The sequence below is a fragment of the Rhinoderma darwinii genome, chromosome 5 (genome assembly GCF_050947455.1).
Source record: "Rhinoderma darwinii isolate aRhiDar2 chromosome 5, aRhiDar2.hap1, whole genome shotgun sequence".
NCBI classification, from domain to species: domain Eukaryota; kingdom Metazoa; phylum Chordata; class Amphibia; order Anura; family Rhinodermatidae; genus Rhinoderma; species Rhinoderma darwinii.
This window is the reverse complement of record NC_134691.1, coordinates 214,002,103-214,017,637: the sequence shown is the minus strand read 5'-3', so window position 1 is coordinate 214,017,637 and position 15,535 is coordinate 214,002,103. Positions and strand designations below refer to the sequence as shown.

The following is a 15,535-nucleotide window of genomic DNA, read 5'->3' as shown; positions in this document are numbered from 1 at the left end:
GGCCATCCAGGGAGGACTGCCTCTTAGGTCATTCATGCATGCCCGCAACCTGTGCAAGACCCGGTACTGCCCCAGGTGCCCCTTCACGGAGGAAACATCTTTGCACATTTTCTGGCAGTGCCCCTTTGCACAGGGTCTGTTGAAAGCCTTGGAACATGAACTCAAGGACTCAGTACCCAGGAACAGACTGTCGTACCGCTCGGTACTTTATGGACTATTTCCTGGGAATACCACGGATGGAGCAATCCAGGAAGCCTGGCGCCTTATGAGCTGCTTTAAGGACGCTATATGGTTCGCCAGGAACCGTCTGATTTTGCGGAGAGAGAGTGTGTCCGTCCAGGACTGCCGCAGGCTGATCCACAGCCTGCTCAGAGACTATTCCACCTGGGACAGCCCGGACGTCGATGAGGAAGAGGACTGATACTCCCCTTCCCCCCACCCTCCCTTCTTGTGTGTTGTCTTTCAATAAAGCTTCGGGCCTGTGATTTCCCCCTTCCCTATCCCCTCCTACCCACTCCCCTATCCCATCACTTGTCTGTAATGCTTTGTTGTTTGGCTTTAGTGAATGCAAGAATGTTAGTGTAGCATGTGGTGTAATGTATAGCATAGGCTAGCCTGTACTGTGTATTATACTGTCATGTTATGTTTGACGACTGTTATTATTTATTATTTGCTGCTTCATGGCTTGCGCCGCGTCGCAGTAATGTTTGTATGATGACGATTGATTGTCAATAAAGCATTTTTCAATCAAAAATCTGTTCTTATCAGTTTAATATCTGATACGTCCCCTATCTGGGGACCATATATTAAATGGATTTTTAGAACAGGGAGATGGAAATAGAGCTTGCTCTGTCCACTCCACGCATTGACCTGGTATTGCAGTATTTCCAGGACCGGTGCACCCTTCCCTTATGTGTTGACTAAAATCAGATTCCAAAAGTGTTTTTTCTCTTTGCCATTGTTTCTGTCTTTCTGAAGGGATCTCCCCTTTTAATCCCATTATTTCAACACCTGTTGGACAATGCATTTGTACAGTCATGTGTGATAATGAGCTCATTTATTAAATGCAATTAATGAATACATTGCCACCTCTTGTTGTGTGTGTGTGTGTGTGTGTCTTCTGTGTTTCTGTGTTTCCGGCATTTCACATTGGAACAGCTCATTCACCTTCCTTGTCTTCTCTCCGCCCTCCCTCCCTCCCTCCCTCCTAGGTAAGTTAAAGAGCTGCACCTGAGCCAGCCACTGATTGATGCAGCACCACAGTCAAATAGTGGAGTGGAGTGGAGTAGGGGAACAGCAAACAGCCATTAAAGCAGCCAGCCGCCTACCCGCCACAATGGACCTACCTGTGTACACTAGGTGGATGTGATGGAATGTACTGTCGTCCCTACATTTCAAGAAGAAGTAAGAATTGCAGTTGCAACAAACCCTTGCTTGCCTACAAAGAGAGCAGCAATTTGGATTTGTTACTATGTTACCTGGAAGAATAACAAACTGTGCAAGGATGGAGGTTGTAGGAGCAAAGAGAAGTTGTCTGTAAAGTTGGTGGATGCCTATTTTCCATTTTGCAGTCCCTTGTCTCCCTCTTGTGGCCTCCTGGAGGCAAATAAATGTGCAAAAAAAAGACAGCCTGGCGGCCGGCTGTTGCAGTGTTGCCCTCTCAGGCAACACTGAGTGACTGACTGAGCCTCACAGTCTTATATAAAGTTCAGACGGAACTTTGCACGTGTCATAGTGGAGCCCTCAGGATTCCAGAGCCAGCTTTCTGACATCATAATGGGGCCTGCCTCAGAGATAAAAGCCTGGGCCCAGGCAGTGTTGTTCAGTGCTGCTCAGCAGGCAGCACAGGACTGGATTAAAGCTGATACAAGGTGTGAAGGAACAAGGGGTGGCTGTGGGCATGCACTTGCTGCCGCTGCCAGTGTTTATCTGCATGGCAGGAGGGCATTTGGGCGTTGCCAGGAAGGCGTTTTTATGTAGATTCCTCCTCTTTCAGCACTGCATTGTGGTGCAAGCAAAAGAAGCAAATCCTGTCTGGCTTCCTCTCCGGCCTTTATTCACCTCCCGCTTAGTAGCTGTAAATGTGTGTGAGCCTGCAGGGCCCCATGGAATTGCCTAGGAGTAGGCTGAATCGCTGCAAGGGGTGAACAGCAGTATGGGACAGGCTCGGGCAAGGCAAGGGCCGCTCGGGTTATCGCTTCTCGGCCTTTTGGCTAAGATCAAGTGTAGTATCTGTTCTTATCAGTCCTTGTAAGGATAGATAGCTCGGAGAACCACTGGGGGCTATAAACACTAGCTTAGCGATCCAAGAGCGTTCCAGACGAAGCCGGCGACGAACTGCGGAGAAGAACCAGCGAAGACGACGATCCAGAAGGGAGAAGCCGCCATCGAGGAAGAAGCTCCGGGAGATCGCTGCCGGGAAGAAGAAGGAGAACTTCGGAGAAGAGCCGCTGCTGAAGGGGATCTTCGAAGAAGCTCGGCCGCAGAAGAAGAAGCTCGACGAGGAACCGCTGCGGAAGAAATTTCGTGGAAGAACCTCGGCCAGCAAGGAGAAGATTTGCATAGCTCCGCCCCCTTCGGGAAAGAGCTATCGAAGATCCTCCCCAAGCGACAGGAACAGCTGGAAGAAGCCATGGCCTCAACCAGCAACCCTGCCACCCAGAAGGAGAAGGCTGATGGACCAGGTGAGCCGGCCCAGGCCAGGACATCTCCTCCTGAAGCCTCCTCAAGCCAACAGGCCACCAGGAAGCCGAACCAGGCTGCTCCAACCCTGGAGCCCTGGATGAAGCAGACGGTGGCCCTGAAGCTCAAGGAGGTGGACGGGAGAGTGCCGGACATGACGGAAGAAGTGTTCTGCCAGAAGATGCTCCTGGACCAGGGCTTCGCTAAGCCGGAGACCATCAGCATCCAGGCCTTCATGACCGGGATGTTCTTCGTGACCTTCGCTTCGATCAACATCTGCAGAAGGTACTGGGAGATGGTGAAAGCGGCGAGGCCTGAATCCCCTTTCTCTCGCTTTGTGGGCAACTGCCCTGTCCAAAGAGAGGAAAGGCGGGTGACGGTCTCAATGCGGAACCCACACACCCCCGGCAAAGACATCACCACGCTCCTGAAGCGGTTCTGCACAGTGGTGAGGGAACCCACCCACATCCTGAACGGACTCGGCTTCTGGACTGGCAAGTGGTCGGTAATCGTCCGACTGAACAAGGATTCGAGCGCGGAAGACGGCCTCCAGCACCTGCCCCAGTCATTCTCGCTGGGCAACTCCTACGGCCTCATCTATTACCCGGACATGCCGCAGATCTGCAGGAGATGCAGCAAGAAGGGTCATTCGGTGAAGGACTGCAAGGAGGACGCCTGCAAGAACTGCCGGGTAACAGGACACGAGACCAAAGACTGCCCGAAACGGACAATGTGCAACCTCTGCGGACAAGCAGCCCACTCTTACAAGGACTGCCCGAAGAGGGATCGATCCTGGGCAACTGTAGCAGCGAAAGCTCCAGCCAGAGGGAACCCCGCCCCAGCCAGAGCTCCAGCGGCACAGAAGACCGGGAAAAAGAAGGATGGTAAGAAGACGACAGTCCCTCCCCCCCCTCTCCCGGCCCTCCCTCGCCCTACCCTTCCCACCCTCCCTCGCCCGGCCCTCCCCACCCCCCCGTCCCCAACCCCTGTCACCCCCACTGAGGCTCTCACCTTCTCCTACCCACCCATCTCAGTGGTCCTGTCACCTGCACCTCTCCCAACCCAGCCTCCCTTCTCCCCAGCTCCAGCAGCACTAACATCTTCCCCTCCAGCTGCTGGAGTCCTCTCCCTGGAGGATTTTCCCCCTCTTGTCTCCTCAGGTGCCATCCAGAGGAAGAGAAAGGTGAGGGACAGCCCAGCTGCTGAGTCCTCAAAGCGACAAGTCGTGGAAATCTGCGAAGATTCCCTTGCGCAGCAGGAGGAAATGGAGCAGATGGTGGAGGAACTCGTGTCTGAACCTGAGGTCATCGACTTCACAACAGACATCCAGGTGGCTACAATCCTGGAACAATTTCTGTCAGAGGGCCTGCTGGATCTTTCGGACCCGCCAGGCGAGGAGGATCCGCCCGACCGGACTGGTAACTAAGGTGTATCGTTTGCACTAACCTTCTTTATTCTCCCCCATGGCTGCTAAACTTAACATCTTTAGCCTCAATGTGAGGAGTGTTAGAGATAGGACTAGATGTCAGATGGTGCTAACTTTTCTTTCCAAGCAGTCGAGTGATGTATTTATGCTGCAGGAATGTACTCTCCCCTCTTCCAGGTCATACCATCATCTGGCCAGGCAGTGGACCCATGGCCCGTCCTACTGGTCTGGTGGGGGCGACTGTAAGTCTGCAGGGGTTGCCATCCTGATTAGGGGAAGCGTATTTACTGTTGACTCTGTCCAGGAGCTCGCCTGCGGCCGCTTGTTGGTCGTAGACGGTTCCTGGGCAGGAGAGCCGATTAGGCTCATCAACGTATACGCTCCCCCTATGAAGGCTGAGCGCCTGGAACTATTCCAGACCCTGCGGACCCAGCTCGCCACCACTAGGGCAGTGGTGATGGCCGGGGACTTCAACTGCCCCATCGAAGAGGATGGACGAAGTTCCGGCACTTCAATCAAGCTGGATGTCAGTTCCAAACTGCTTATCGAGATGGTAACCGAAGCATCCTTGCAGGACGTTGTGGGCTCCATGGGGATCGGCTCTGTGAACTATTCATGGAGCCGACCCGATGGCTCACTTCGTTCTCGGATTGACTTTGTGTTCACCTCCCGGGCAGTCAAGCAGCATGGGCACTCCATGGTCCCCTGCTTCTTCTCTGACCACAGGGCCATTCTCTTCCAGGGTGCCATCGGCCACGGTTTTCCTCCCGGCCCTGGCTCCTGGAAGCTGAATTGTGCCCTGCTGGAAAGAGAAGAGGTACTGGCGGAACTTAGAGACGCCTATATTGTTTGGAGGAATGATAAAGTTTTCTTTGACAAAACCTGTGACTGGTGGGAATATGTTAAAGTTGAATTTCGTTGTTTCTTTCAGGCAAAAAGTCGTCAACAGGCGTGTGAGAGGAAGAGAGACTTCAGAGAGATGCAGCGTCAGCTGCGATCCCTGCAAGACCTCCTTCAATGCGGCTGGGACGTCAGGAAGGAGCTGGAGGAAGCCAAAAAGGGCCTGAAAAGGCACTTTGAGGAGGAATCCAAGCGAATTGTCTTTCGTTCCAAGGTGGAGAACCTGGAGAAGGGTGAGAAATGTAACTCGTTCTTTTTCAGGAAACTCCATGCCGGCCACACGCCCCTGAAGGAACTCCGAGATGAGACCGGAAACATGCATTCTGGGAAGAAGGAGGTGATGGGAGTCGTCACAGACTACTACCGAAGCCTCTACTCCCGGAAAACCACTGACCCCGAAGCCGCCGATAAATTCCTGTCAGGTATCACTAATCATCTTGATCCTGCAGGTACGGAGGCTATGGACGTACCCCTGACGGTGGAGGAACTGCTCTCTGCCGCTAAATCCTTCAGACCCGGCAGGACCCCGGGCAGTGATGGTCTCCCAGCAGAGCTCTATGTAGCGCTGGGGGACTTGATCTGTCCGGACCTGCTGGAGCTCTATGAGGAGATGGTGGTGGAGGGTAGAATGCCACCGTCCTTGAGAGAAGGCATGATCACGATCTTGTATAAGCGGAAGGGGGAGAGATGTGACCTGAAAAACTGGCGTCCCATCTCTCTCCTGAACGTGGACTACAAGATCCTCGCCAAAGTATTGACCAACAGACTGAAGGTTGTCATCGGACAGATCATCGGATCGGACCAAACCTGCGGCATTCCTGGCCGTAGGGTGGCCGACAGTCTTGCCCTGGTGAGGGACACGGTGCATTACATGCAAAGCCGCCGTACACACGCGGCCCTGGTCAGTCTGGATCAGGAGAAGGCTTTTGACCGGGTCTCTCACGAATTCATGGGTAAGGCTCTGCGTAGGCTGCGGCTTGGCAGGTTGTTCTGTTTGTATGTTAACCTGATGTATTGCGACATTTACAGCTCGGTGCTGGTGAACGGCTGGAAGACTGACCCCTTTCCTGTATCGTCGGGGGTTAGACAAGGCTGTCCTCTTTCACCTCTCCTTTTTGTTTGTGTTATAGAGCTCTTCGCAGAGGCTATCCGGCAGAATGGAGAGATCAGAGGGATCACCGCACCAGGTCCAGGACACTTCGAGGTCAAATGCTCGCTGTACATGGACGACGTGACCGTCTTCTGCGCTGACCAGAGTTCGGTGACTGCACTCGTCCAGACCTGTGAGGAGTTCGGACGCGCTTCAGGGGCAAAAGTCAACTGCGGGAAGTCGGAAGCCATGCTCTTCGGAAAGTGGTACCTGCCTTCTCCTGCCTCCTTCCCGTTTACTATCAAGCCGGACTTCATCAAAATTCTGGGAGTCTGGTTCGGTAAGGAAGGTGCAGCCCTAAAGTCGTGGGAAGAACGCTTGGCCAAAGTCAACCAAAGGATCGGACTGTGGAGCCTCAGACAACTCACTATTGAGGGCAAAGCAATGGTCCTGCGTAACGAAGTCTTGCCTGTGCTACAATACACTGCACAGGCATGGCCCCCTCTTGCAACGGTCTCGAGGGCCATTACCAGGACTGTGTTTCGCTTCATCTGGGGCTCGAAAATGGACAGAGTAAAGCGGACTGTTATGTACAAGGAGCCCCGCAAAGGTGGGAAGGGTATACCCGACATTCCCACTCTGCTGCGGATCGCTTTTGTATGTGACTGTGTTCGTAGGACTCTGAGGACAGCAAACGGCTCTGCGGGCAAGGCCATGTCCCGCTACTTCCTCCTTCCCCTCTGGCGAGGTTTTGGCTGGGACAAGTGGGACAGCTCCTTCCCTTACAACTGGCACGCTCCCTGGTTCTACGGAGATGTCGTCCGGTTTGTGAGGGAGCATCAACTGGAGGGTCTTAAGCCCGACTTGTGGAAACCTAAGACGATCCACAAGCACATCAGAGCAAAGGACTCACTGGAGTCTGTTCCAGGGCTTCATGCCGACACGTTGGAGACTGTTTGGACTAACGTGTCATCTGGCAGGTTGACCAACGGGCACAAGGACATTTCATGGATGGCCATCCAGGGAGGACTGCCTCTTAGGTCATTCATGCATGCCCGCAACCTGTGCAAGACCCGGTACTGCCCCAGGTGCCCCTTCACGGAGGAAACATCTTTGCACATTTTCTGGCAGTGCCCCTTTGCACAGGGTCTGTTGAAAGCCTTGGAACATGAACTCAAGGACTCAGTACCCAGGAACAGACTGTCGTACCGCTCGGTACTTTATGGACTATTTCCTGGGAATACCACGGATGGAGCAATCCAGGAAGCCTGGCGCCTTATGAACTGCTTTAAGGACGCTATATGGTTTGCCAGGAACCGTCTGATTTTGCGGAGAGAGAGTGTGTCCGTCCAGGACTGCCGCAGGCTGATCCACAGCCTGCTCAGAGACTATTCCACCTGGGACAGCCCGGACGTCGACGAGGAAGAGGACTGATACTCCCCTTCCCCCCACTCTCCCTTCTTGTGTGTTGTCTTTCAATAAAGCTTCGGGCCTGTGATTTCCCCCTTCCCTATCCCCTCCTACCCACTCCCCTATCCCATCACTTGTCTGTAATGCTTTGTTGTTTGGCGTTAGTGAATGCAAGAATGTTAGTGTAGCATGTGGTGTAATGTATAGCATAGGCTAGCCTGTACTGTGTATTATACTGTCATGTTATGTTTGACGACTGTTATTATTTATTATTTGCTGCTTCATGGCTTGCGCTGCGTCGCAGTAATGTTTGTATGATGACGATTGATTGTCAATAAAGCAATTTTCAATCAAAAAAAAAAATCTGTTCTTATCAGTTTAATATCTGATACGTCCCCTATCTGGGGACCATATATTAAATGGATTTTTAGAACAGGGAGATGGAAATAGAGCTTGCTCTGTCCACTCCACGCATTGACCTGGTATTGCAGTATTTCCAGGACCGGTGCACCCTTCCCTTATGTGTTGACTAAAATCAGATTCCAAAAGTGTTTTTTCTCTTTGCCATTGTTTCTGTCTTTCTGAAGGGATCTCCCCTTTTAATCCCATTATTTCAACACCTGTTGGACAATGCATTTGTACAGTCATGTGTGATAATGAGCTCATTTATTAAATGCAATTAATGAATACATTGCCACCTCTTGTTGTGTGTGTGTGTGTGTGTGTCTTCTGTGTTTCTGTGTTTCCGGCATTTCACATTGGAACAGCTCATTCACCTTCCTTGTCTTCTCTCCGCCCTCCCTCCCTCCCTCCCTCCTAGGTAAGTTAAAGAGCTGCACCTGAGCCAGCCACTGATTGATGCAGCACCACAGTCAAATAGTGGAGTGGAGTGGAGTAGGGGAACAGCAAACAGCCATTAAAGCAGCCAGCCGCCTACCCGCCACAATGGACCTACCTGTGTACACTAGGTGGATGTGATGGAATGTACTGTCGTCCCTACATTTCAAGAAGAAGTAAGAATTGCAGTTGCAACAAACCCTTGCTTGCCTACAAAGAGAGCAGCAATTTGGATTTGTTACTATGTTACCTGGAAGAATAACAAACTGTGCAAGGATGGAGGTTGTAGGAGCAAAGAGAAGTTGTCTGTAAAGTTGGTGGATGCCTATTTTCCATTTTGCAGTCCCTTGTCTCCCTCTTGTGGCCTCCTGGAGGCAAATAAATGTGCAAAAAAAAGACAGCCTGGCGGCCGGCTGTTGCAGTGTTGCCCTCTCAGGCAACACTGAGTGACTGACTGAGCCTCACAGTCTTATATAAAGTTCAGACGGAACTTTGCACGTGTCATAGTGGAGCCCTCAGGATTCCAGAGCCAGCTTTCTGACATCATAATGGGGCCTGCCTCAGAGATAAAAGCCTGGGCCCAGGCAGTGTTGTTCAGTGCTGCTCAGCAGGCAGCACAGGACTGGATTAAAGCTGATACAAGGTGTGAAGGAACAAGGGGTGGCTGTGGGCATGCACTTGCTGCCGCTGCCAGTGTTTATCTGCATGGCAGGAGGGCATTTGGGCGTTGCCAGGAAGGCGTTTTTATGTAGATTCCTCCTCTTTCAGCACTGCATTGTGGTGCAAGCAAAAGAAGCAAATCCTGTCTGGCTTCCTCTCCGGCCTTTATTCACCTCCCGCTTAGTAGCTGTAAATGTGTGTGAGCCTGCAGGGCCCCATGGAATTGCCTAGGAGTAGGCTGAATCGCTGCAAGGGGTGAACAGCAGTATGGGACAGGCTCGGGCAAGGCAAGGGCCGCTCGGGTTATCGCTTCTCGGCCTTTTGGCTAAGATCAAGTGTAGTATCTGTTCTTATCAGTTTAATATCTGATACGTCCCCTATCTGGGGACCATATATTAAATGGATTTTTAGAACAGGGAGATGGAAATAGAGCTTGCTCTGTCCACTCCACGCATTGACCTGGTATTGCAGTATTTCCAGGACCGGTGCACCCTTCCCTTATGTGTTGACTAAAATCAGATTCCAAAAGTGTTTTTTCTCTTTGCCATTGTTTCTGTCTTTCTGAAGGGATCTCCCCTTTTAATCCCATTATTTCAACACCTGTTGGACAATGCATTTGTACAGTCATGTGTGATAATGAGCTCATTTATTAAATGCAATTAATGAATACATTGCCACCTCTTGTTGTGTGTGTGTGTGTGTGTGTCTTCTGTGTTTCTGTGTTTCCGGCATTTCACATTGGAACAGCTCATTCACCTTCCTTGTCTTCTCTCCGCCCTCCCTCCCTCCCTCCCTCCTAGGTAAGTTAAAGAGCTGCACCTGAGCCAGCCACTGATTGATGCAGCACCACAGTCAAATAGTGGAGTGGAGTGGAGTAGGGGAACAGCAAACAGCCATTAAAGCAGCCAGCCGCCTACCCGCCACAATGGACCTACCTGTGTACACTAGGTGGATGTGATGGAATGTACTGTCGTCCCTACATTTCAAGAAGAAGTAAGAATTGCAGTTGCAACAAACCCTTGCTTGCCTACAAAGAGAGCAGCAATTTGGATTTGTTACTATGTTACCTGGAAGAATAACAAACTGTGCAAGGATGGAGGTTGTAGGAGCAAAGAGAAGTTGTCTGTAAAGTTGGTGGATGCCTATTTTCCATTTTGCAGTCCCTTGTCTCCCTCTTGTGGCCTCCTGGAGGCAAATAAATGTGCAAAAAAAAGACAGCCTGGCGGCCGGCTGTTGCAGTGTTGCCCTCTCAGGCAACACTGAGTGACTGACTGAGCCTCACAGTCTTATATAAAGTTCAGACGGAACTTTGCACGTGTCATAGTGGAGCCCTCAGGATTCCAGAGCCAGCTTTCTGACATCATAATGGGGCCTGCCTCAGAGATAAAAGCCTGGGCCCAGGCAGTGTTGTTCAGTGCTGCTCAGCAGGCAGCACAGGACTGGATTAAAGCTGATACAAGGTGTGAAGGAACAAGGGGTGGCTGTGGGCATGCACTTGCTGCCGCTGCCAGTGTTTATCTGCATGGCAGGAGGGCATTTGGGCGTTGCCAGGAAGGCGTTTTTATGTAGATTCCTCCTCTTTCAGCACTGCATTGTGGTGCAAGCAAAAGAAGCAAATCCTGTCTGGCTTCCTCTCCGGCCTTTATTCACCTCCCGCTTAGTAGCTGTAAATGTGTGTGAGCCTGCAGGGCCCCATGGAATTGCCTAGGAGTAGGCTGAATCGCTGCAAGGGGTGAACAGCAGTATGGGACAGGCTCGGGCAAGGCAAGGGCCGCTCGGGTTATCGCTTCTCGGCCTTTTGGCTAAGATCAAGTGTAGTACCTGCTCAAGCTGAGGTTAGTAATCATCCCTGCCGGTGGTACGTGGGCCATCGTAGGGGGATGACAGAACGCCGAGGTGAGGGCAGGGAACCACAACGGTCATCGCTCTGGTGTACGCATTTGGTTTAAAGGTACCATTTGTAGGTGACCAGGCGACCGCCGGATCGAGGTCAGGAGGTCGGGTAGTTTGAAAGCCCGAGTTGCTATGTGCCCCAGGGCTGGTGACCCTGGGGTGCCCTAACTCACTGGGGGTGGGATCCCACTGAGTGAAGGCACACTTGCACGCACTCTTCTTTCACACTTTTAAGCACACACCTTTATTCTCCCGGCCTTCTGGCTGGGAGATGAGGAATTTTTATATACCTGGCGGATGTCCAGGCTGTATCACAGCGCACATCCACTTATTTAATTTTGTTTTTCACTGTGTGTTTGTCACGTTTGTCACAAGGATTTTGGGATGCGGTGCCCTTTTGGGACCCTCCTGAGGTCTAGGGGGAAAATGTGTGGCCTTCTGGTTCCTTTTTCCCCTGCAACCCGGCCTCCCTTCTTCGGAGGGGAGGTGCAACTAGGATGCAGGCTCCTAGGTGGACACTGGGGTGGCAGCCCAGGTAGAAGCCTAGGAGTGTGTTTGGGTCTCCCTAAGCTTCGGCGAGGGGGGACCATCGATCCTTGATCCTCTAGGCCTATGGTTTGGAGGGTCAGGGAATGGTTATGCGGGGCCTCTCTCTTTTAAGAGAAGGGCTGCGATAGACCGCATCCTTGTGCACTTTTTGTGTGGCACCTCTGCACTTTTTATGCACTTGGGTGATAGAAAGCACGACTCGGGCTTTCAAAAAAAAAAAAAAATCTGTTCTTATCAGTTTAATATCTGATACGTCCCCTATCTGGGGACCATATATTAAATGGATTTTTAGAACAGGGAGATGGAAATAGAGCTTGCTCTGTCCACTCCACGCATTGACCTGGTATTGCAGTATTTCCAGGACCGGTGCACCCTTCCCTTATGTGTTGACTAAAATCAGATTCCAAAAGTGTTTTTTCTCTTTGCCATTGTTTCTGTCTTTCTGAAGGGATCTCCCCTTTTAATCCCATTATTTCAACACCTGTTGGACAATGCATTTGTACAGTCATGTGTGATAATGAGCTCATTTATTAAATGCAATTAATGAATACATTGCCACCTCTTGTTGTGTGTGTGTGTGTGTGTGTCTTCTGTGTTTCTGTGTTTCCGGCATTTCACATTGGAACAGCTCATTCACCTTCCTTGTCTTCTCTCCGCCCTCCCTCCCTCCCTCCCTCCTAGGTAAGTTAAAGAGCTGCACCTGAGCCAGCCACTGATTGATGCAGCACCACAGTCAAATAGTGGAGTGGAGTGGAGTAGGGGAACAGCAAACAGCCATTAAAGCAGCCAGCCGCCTACCCGCCACAATGGACCTACCTGTGTACACTAGGTGGATGTGATGGAATGTACTGTCGTCCCTACATTTCAAGAAGAAGTAAGAATTGCAGTTGCAACAAACCCTTGCTTGCCTACAAAGAGAGCAGCAATTTGGATTTGTTACTATGTTACCTGGAAGAATAACAAACTGTGCAAGGATGGAGGTTGTAGGAGCAAAGAGAAGTTGTCTGTAAAGTTGGTGGATGCCTATTTTCCATTTTGCAGTCCCTTGTCTCCCTCTTGTGGCCTCCTGGAGGCAAATAAATGTGCAAAAAAAAGACAGCCTGGCGGCCGGCTGTTGCAGTGTTGCCCTCTCAGGCAACACTGAGTGACTGACTGAGCCTCACAGTCTTATATAAAGTTCAGACGGAACTTTGCACGTGTCATAGTGGAGCCCTCAGGATTCCAGAGCCAGCTTTCTGACATCATAATGGGGCCTGCCTCAGAGATAAAAGCCTGGGCCCAGGCAGTGTTGTTCAGTGCTGCTCAGCAGGCAGCACAGGACTGGATTAAAGCTGATACAAGGTGTGAAGGAACAAGGGGTGGCTGTGGGCATGCACTTGCTGCCGCTGCCAGTGTTTATCTGCATGGCAGGAGGGCATTTGGGCGTTGCCAGGAAGGCGTTTTTATGTAGATTCCTCCTCTTTCAGCACTGCATTGTGGTGCAAGCAAAAGAAGCAAATCCTGTCTGGCTTCCTCTCCGGCCTTTATTCACCTCCCGCTTAGTAGCTGTAAATGTGTGTGAGCCTGCAGGGCCCCATGGAATTGCCTAGGAGTAGGCTGAATCGCTGCAAGGGGTGAACAGCAGTATGGGACAGGCTCGGGCAAGGCAAGGGCCGCTCGGGTTATCGCTTCTCGGCCTTTTGGCTAAGATCAAGTGTAGTATCTGTTCTTATCAGTCCTTGTAAGGATAGATAGCTCGGAGAACCACTGGGGGCTATAAACACTAGCTTAGCGATCCAAGAGCGTTCCAGACGAAGCCGGCGACGAACTGCGGAGAAGAACCAGCGAAGACGACGATCCAGAAGGGAGAAGCCGCCATCGAGGAAGAAGCTCCGGGAGATCGCTGCCGGGAAGAAGAAGGAGAACTTCGGAGAAGAGCCGCTGCTGAAGGGGATCTTCGAAGAAGCTCGGCCGCAGAAGAAGAAGCTCGACGAGGAACCGCTGCGGAAGAAATTTCGTGGAAGAACCTCGGCCAGCAAGGAGAAGATTTGCATAGCTCCGCCCCCTTCGGGAAAGAGCTATCGAAGATCCTCCCCAAGCGACAGGAACAGCTGGAAGAAGCCATGGCCTCAACCAGCAACCCTGCCACCCAGAAGGAGAAGGCTGATGGACCAGGTGAGCCGGCCCAGGCCAGGACATCTCCTCCTGAAGCCTCCTCAAGCCAACAGGCCACCAGGAAGCCGAACCAGGCTGCTCCAACCCTGGAGCCCTGGATGAAGCAGACGGTGGCCCTGAAGCTCAAGGAGGTGGACGGGAGAGTGCCGGACATGACGGAAGAAGTGTTCTGCCAGAAGATGCTCCTGGACCAGGGCTTCGCTAAGCCGGAGACCATCAGCATCCAGGCCTTCATGACCGGGATGTTCTTCGTGACCTTCGCTTCGATCAACATCTGCAGAAGGTACTGGGAGATGGTGAAAGCGGCGAGGCCTGAATCCCCTTTCTCTCGCTTTGTGGGCAACTGCCCTGTCCAAAGAGAGGAAAGGCGGGTGACGGTCTCAATGCGGAACCCACACACCCCCGGCAAAGACATCACCACGCTCCTGAAGCGGTTCTGCACAGTGGTGAGGGAACCCACCCACATCCTGAACGGACTCGGCTTCTGGACTGGCAAGTGGTCGGTAATCGTCCGACTGAACAAGGATTCGAGCGCGGAAGACGGCCTCCAGCACCTGCCCCAGTCATTCTCGCTGGGCAACTCCTACGGCCTCATCTATTACCCGGACATGCCGCAGATCTGCAGGAGATGCAGCAAGAAGGGTCATTCGGTGAAGGACTGCAAGGAGGACGCCTGCAAGAACTGCCGGGTAACAGGACACGAGACCAAAGACTGCCCGAAACGGACAATGTGCAACCTCTGCGGACAAGCAGCCCACTCTTACAAGGACTGCCCGAAGAGGGATCGATCCTGGGCAACTGTAGCAGCGAAAGCTCCAGCCAGAGGGAACCCCGCCCCAGCCAGAGCTCCAGCGGCACAGAAGACCGGGAAAAAGAAGGATGGTAAGAAGACGACAGTCCCTCCCCCCCCTCTCCCGGCCCTCCCTCGCCCTACCCTTCCCACCCTCCCTCGCCCGGCCCTCCCCACCCCCCCGTCCCCAACCCCTGTCACCCCCACTGAGGCTCTCACCTTCTCCTACCCACCCATCTCAGTGGTCCTGTCACCTGCACCTCTCCCAACCCAGCCTCCCTTCTCCCCAGCTCCAGCAGCACTAACATCTTCCCCTCCAGCTGCTGGAGTCCTCTCCCTGGAGGATTTTCCCCCTCTTGTCTCCTCAGGTGCCATCCAGAGGAAGAGAAAGGTGAGGGACAGCCCAGCTGCTGAGTCCTCAAAGCGACAAGTCGTGGAAATCTGCGAAGATTCCCTTGCGCAGCAGGAGGAAATGGAGCAGATGGTGGAGGAACTCGTGTCTGAACCTGAGGTCATCGACTTCACAACAGACATCCAGGTGGCTACAATCCTGGAACAATTTCTGTCAGAGGGCCTGCTGGATCTTTCGGACCCGCCAGGCGAGGAGGATCCGCCCGACCGGACTGGTAACTAAGGTGTATCGTTTGCACTAACCTTCTTTATTCTCCCCCATGGCTGCTAAACTTAACATCTTTAGCCTCAATGTGAGGAGTGTTAGAGATAGGACTAGATGTCAGATGGTGCTAACTTTTCTTTCCAAGCAGTCGAGTGATGTATTTATGCTGCAGGAATGTACTCTCCCCTCTTCCAGGTCATACCATCATCTGGCCAGGCAGTGGACCCATGGCCCGTCCTACTGGTCTGGTGGGGGCGACTGTAAGTCTGCAGGGGTTGCCATCCTGATTAGGGGAAGCGTATTTACTGTTGACTCTGTCCAGGAGCTCGCCTGCGGCCGCTTGTTGGTCGTAGACGGTTCCTGGGCAGGAGAGCCGATTAGGCTCATCAACGTATACGCTCCCCCTATGAAGGCTGAGCGCCTGGAACTATTCCAGACCCTGCGGACCCAGCTCGCCACCACTAGGGCAGTGGTGATGGCCGGGGACTTCAACTGCCCCATCGAAGAGGATGGACGAAGTTCCGGCAC

At 52.4% G+C, this 15,535-nt stretch overlaps 2 non-coding genes and 5 pseudogenes across 2 annotated transcripts; all 7 read left to right on the top strand.

Moving 5' to 3' along the window:
• Positions 1–733: 733 nt before the first annotated feature.
• On the top strand, positions 734–907 carry LOC142653770 (U2 spliceosomal RNA; annotated as a pseudogene).
• A 1,286-nt stretch (positions 908–2,193) lies between these two features.
• Positions 2,194–2,295, top strand: LOC142654490 (U2 spliceosomal RNA; annotated as a pseudogene).
• Positions 2,296–7,831: 5,536 nt separating this feature from the next.
• Positions 7,832–8,024, top strand: LOC142653967 (U2 spliceosomal RNA). The gene has a single exon (XR_012848802.1). It is a non-coding gene; the product is annotated as a U2 spliceosomal RNA (small nuclear RNA).
• Positions 8,025–9,310: 1,286 nt separating this feature from the next.
• LOC142653337 (U2 spliceosomal RNA) lies at positions 9,311–9,501 on the top strand. Its single transcript, XR_012848273.1, has one exon. It is a non-coding gene; the product is annotated as a U2 spliceosomal RNA (small nuclear RNA).
• Positions 9,502–10,787: 1,286 nt separating this feature from the next.
• LOC142654679 (U2 spliceosomal RNA) lies at positions 10,788–10,857 on the top strand (annotated as a pseudogene).
• Positions 10,858–11,645: 788 nt separating this feature from the next.
• On the top strand, positions 11,646–11,824 carry LOC142654206 (U2 spliceosomal RNA; annotated as a pseudogene).
• Positions 11,825–13,110: 1,286 nt separating this feature from the next.
• Positions 13,111–13,212, top strand: LOC142654489 (U2 spliceosomal RNA; annotated as a pseudogene).
• The last annotated feature ends 2,323 nt before the right edge of the window (positions 13,213–15,535 follow it).